We start from the raw sequence: 5,387 nt of genomic DNA, 5'->3' as shown, positions 1-5,387 counted from the left end.
GTTTGAAGCTTGTAATTCGAAAGGTTTTACCAAGATTTGACTTGTTTGTAGATGATCTCGATCGGAATTTTTATGATTTGGTTATCTTCGTTAGGTGATTTGGGACATAAGAGCGTGATCGGAATGCATTTTGGAAGTTTGTGGAAGGTTTAGGCTTGAATTGGCGAAATTGAGATTTCGGCGTTTTCCGGTTGATAGGTGAGATTTTGATATAGAGGTCAAAATGGAATTTCGAAAATTGCAGTAGTTCCGTTGTGTCATTTGGGATGTGTGTGCAAAATTTCAGATCATTCGGACGTGGTTTTGTTGGGTTTTTGATCAAAAGAGAAATTCAGAAGATTTTAGAAAGTTTGGCTTGAATCCGATGTGTTTTGGGTAATTTGATGTTGTTTGAATAAGGTATTAGAATATGTTGGTGCTTTTGGTCGAGGTCCCGGGGGCCTCAGAGTGATTTCGGATGGTTGACGGAGAAGTTTGGATTTTGTTGCAAATGCTGAATTTGCTGCTTCTGGTATTTTCGCACCTGCAGATTGGGGAACGCAGGTGCGGCACCGCATAAGCGGAGTTTTAGTCGCAGAAGCGAAAAAGGGATTGAGGAGCAGAAACCGCAGAAGCGGCTATATGGACCGCATCTGCGGAGCCGCAGATGAGGAAGTGTGATCGCAAATGCGTAATTTCGGTTGTTTAGTGATTTCTGCAGAAGCGGGCGAGAGACTGCAAATGCGGTACCGCAAGTGCGTGGATTGACCGCAGATGCGGGTGCTGGTGTCATAAATGAAATCTGCAGAAGCGGATGTTTTTTTTTTGCAGAAGCGGAGGCGCAGATGTGCTTATAGGATCGCAGGTGCGAAAGAGCTGGGCAGAAGGTATAAAAATGCCCCTTCGCGATTTTCAGTCATTTGTTCACCATTATTGTGCGATTTTGGAGCTCTAAGCTGTGATTTCAAGAGGGGATCAAGTGTATCCACTGAGGTAAGCTACTTGGGCTTTATACCTTGTGTTTATGGTGATTATATCATTGTTTAATCATGAAAATTTGGGGGAAATTAGAGGAAGAGTTGGGAATTTAGGGCTTGAAATTGGAGAGTGAATTTTTAGAATTTGAGTGACCAGATGAGGTCGGATTTTGATAAATTTGATATGTATGAACTCGTGAGAGGATGAGGATTCCATTGTGTTAATTTTATCGAGTTTTGAGACGTGGGCCTGGGGACCGGGTTTGAGCAATTTCGGGATTTGAATGTAAATTGGATATTTTCGAGTGGGCTTCGTTCCCTTTGCATATTTTAATGATTATGTACTAATTGTGGCTAGATTTGAAGCATTTGGAGGTCGATTTGTGTGGGCGAAGGCATCGCGGGCTAGAGGTTGGACCGGATCGAGGTGAGTAATGATTGTAAATGATGTTCTGAGGGTTTGAAACCCCGGATTGCACATCGTAGTGCTATATTGAGATGAGGCACACGCTTGATGACGGGCGTGGGGTCGTTCACTATTGGGGATTGTGACTTGGTCCGTCTCGGTTGATGATTTTACCACATATTTGACTGAAATCTATTTGCTATCATCATTATTTGGGCTGAATGTCATATTTGGGCTTCGTGCCAACTATTTGAACCTGTCAGGGATTTTTATTGATATTTCCTCACTGTTTTGACTTTAAACTTGTACTCAGTCATGCTATATTCTACTATTTTCAAAACTCAGCCATGTTTACTCTGCTTTAACACTTGAAATGATATTTTAAATCATATTTTGGGCTGAGCATCATGTTTTACTGTTGCCCGAGTGGCTTATGTGATTTTTGACTGAGTAAGGCCGAGGGCCTGTGTTGTGAGGATATTTTTGGGTCGGGCTTCACGCCGCAGTGGTGATAATTTGATTACGAGGCCGAGGGCCTGAGATAGGTACGCCACGAGGTGGCTTGTTGATATTGATATGAGGCCGAGAGCCTGTTTATGATGCCACGAGGTGGCTTGATATTGTGCTTGGGCTGTAACGAGCCCCTCCAGGAGTCTGCACACCCCCAGTGAGCGCGGGTACCCATTGTGATGTGAGATATAGCTCGAGGGGCTGGTATTATTTTGAGATATTGCCCGAGGGGCGGATTGGTTGACATTGTGCCCGAGGGGCGAACCTTATGTGCTTATCTGTAACGACCCGAACCGTCGTTTCCTGTATTTTTATTATGTACTCCCTGTTAAATGCTTATTCATGTTTCTATATGTGTACTTGGTGAATTTGAATCAATTCGGACCGAGTTTGGTATGAAATGGGATAATTAGTCTCTTTAAGGAAGAATTAGTTTGGAAAAGTCAACCGGACGTTGAATTGTGAGTTAGAGGGCTTGGAATTGAATTCCGTTGATTCGGTTAGTTTCGGGGGATGATTTAAGGCCTAGGAGCGCAATCGGAATTAATTTTGGAGGTCCGGTGAAGAAATTAGCTCATTTTGGCGAAGTTAGTAATTTGGCGATCTTCGGTTGATAGGTGAAATTTTGATCCAAAGGTCGGAATGGAATTCCGAGAATTTTTGTAGCTTCGTTATGTCATTTTGGACTTGTGTGCAAAATTTGAAGTCAATCGGACGTGATTTGATAGGTTTCGGCATCGGAAATAGAAGTTGGAAATTCTAAAGTTCATAAAACTTGGATTGGAGGTTGATTCATGATTTTAGCGTTGTTTGATGTGATTTGAGGCCTCGAGCAAGTCCGTAATGTATTTTGGGACTGGTTGGTATTATTGGTCGGGGTCCCGGGGGCCTCGGGTGTGTTTCGGATGCCCAACGGGTCATTTTTGGAAGATTTTTGCCGTTTTGAGCATAAATGTAATGATCTAAAGGTTCATTTTTAGTTCTAGAGATCCAAATTTGATTTCGAGACTTCCAGAATTTAAATCATGAATTATAGGACTGATCTGAAAATTTTGGTTTAATTTCATCAAGTCGCGATTGGGTTTTTGACGTGAAATGTGAGTTAATTGTTTAACAAACGAAATGGGTATTGAACTAGGAAAACGAGCTCCAAATTGATTTTCGATTGAAGGGTTGTGTTCGTATTATTATTTGTGAATTATAGGAACAAGAATCGTCTAATTCCGAGTTCGTATGATGGAGTTAGAGCCATTTTAGTGAAAAATGGCTGTGCTGCAAATTTCTTAAAAGCTGCTGTATTTTCTGCAGCAGTGAACAGTAACCGCACGTGAACAGTAACCGCGCGGGTGAACAGTGAACAGTGACCTCACGCGCATGAACAGTGCCCCGCGTGAACAGTACCGAAAATTTCTGAACAGATTTAATGTCCAGCAGTCCGAGTTTGGTCATTTTTTTGACTTCCAAGCTCGGATTTTGGGCGATTTTTAGCAAGAAATCTTGGGAAATCTTGAGATAAGTCACTTGTGATTATTTCTACTCCATAATATTGAATTATTATCGAATAATCCGATTAGATTACATATTTTTGAGGAGTAAATTGAAGATTTAGGCCTAGAGATTTGAAAATAACATTTGAAGATTTGAGGGGTAATTTGAACTCAAATTTTGGTAAAATTTATATGTACGGACTCGTGGTGAGACGAGAAATCCGGTGATGTAACTTTCGTAATTTTTCGAGAAGTGGGCCCGGGGCTCGGGTTTTGCGAATTTCGTGAATTTTGATATTTTTGGAGTCTTTTCGATTGGGTTATATTCCCTTAGCCTATTGTAATGTATTCGTTGTGGTTTTGACCAGATTCGTCGCGCGAAGAGGTAAATTCGAGAGGCAAGGGCATAGCGGAGTAGACATTGGACCGTCTTGAGGTGAGTAATGATTTTAAATGATGCACTGAGGGTTTGAAACCCCGGATTGCACAACATACTGCTATGTTGAGATGAGACACGCGTTGTATGACGAGCGCGGGGTCATTTACTATTGGGGATTGTGACTTGGTCCATCCCAGTTGATATTTTTACCGCGTAATTGATAAAGATTTATTGTTTTTCACTATGATTGGGCTTATTGCCATATTTGGGCTTCGTGCCAATTATCTGAAATCTTTTGTGAATTTACATCACTATTTTCCTCACGAATTGAAATATTATTTGAACTCAGTCCAATTGAATTATATTATTTTGTGAACTCAGCTACATTTATACTCAACTCGAGATTTAATGATATTTATAATGTTGTTGAGCTGAGCACTATTGTTTTACTGATGCCCAAGAGGCTTATGATTATTTTCTGGACTGATTGAGGCCGAGGGCCATACGTGAGGATATGTTGAGTGATGTGAGGAGGCTTTCAGGCCTCGAGTGTTATATGAGGAGGCTTTCAGGCCTCGTGTGTGATGTGTGAAGGCTTTCAGGCCTATTGATATTGCGCTTGGGCTGTAGGAGCCCCTCCGGAGTCTGTACACACCCCCAGTGAGCGCAGGGTACCCAGGTGAGTTGGGAGTGGGCCCGAGAGGCCGTTGCTTGTGTGTGGTGAGTTGGGAGTGAGCCCGAGGGGCTGATGTTGTGTGCTGGTGAGTTGGGAGTGAGCCCGAGGGGCTGATACTATACTGAGATTTACATATTGAGCCCGAGGGGCAAGCTTTTGATTTATCCTTACTGTGGAAATTATTTGTCTTTACTGTTTTAAAAGAAGAATTATCTGATACTCACTATTTTACTGTATAACTGATTTTACTGCTTGGGATAGCGCTATATTGTGCCGTTATGAGATTTCATGTTTTCAGTCGTTATTTATTTTTATTACTCACTGGGTCGGAGTACTCACATTACTCCATGCACCATGTGTGCAGATACAGGCAGAGCTGAGTTCGCTCCTGAGCGCTAATTCTTTCCAGGCCAGGCGGTGACTAGGAGTAACGAGGTAGTTGTTGACGTCCGCAGTCCCGTTTTCTCCCTTATCTTTGTTATTTATGATAATTCCAGACTTTGTAAAATATTAGTAAACTCTGTAGTAGCTCATGACTTGTGACACCCCGATTTCGGGCTGAGTTAGGAGGGTTTTCCTTATTCTATCACGTTTATTTCGCATTTAAGATTATATTGCCCATGATTTAGACTTATTCCTGCTAAGTAATTATAAAGAGATGTACTGTTTGTTGATTGGCTGGCCTTGTCCTCTCGAGAGGTGCCATCACGACCAGGTTGGGATTTTGGGTCGTGACAAGTTGGTATCAGAGCCTAGGTTACTAGGTGTAAGCACGTGATTTTTGCCCTATATGAGAATTACTCCCAAAAAATTTAAAATAAAATGATTTTCCTTGGTGTGCAATTTTGTGAGATTTTGTGATATTTTTGGATAATTATTTGTATTTGTCTGTGTTTGTTTATTTGTTAAATTAATAAAAAATACAAAAATATGTCGCATTTGCATGTAGGATTTAATTCTATAATTGTTACTA

This window comes from Nicotiana sylvestris, chromosome 7 (genome assembly GCF_000393655.2).
Source record: "Nicotiana sylvestris chromosome 7, ASM39365v2, whole genome shotgun sequence".
Classification (NCBI taxonomy): Eukaryota; Viridiplantae; Streptophyta; class Magnoliopsida; order Solanales; family Solanaceae; genus Nicotiana; species Nicotiana sylvestris.
This window is presented reverse-complemented; position numbering follows the sequence as displayed.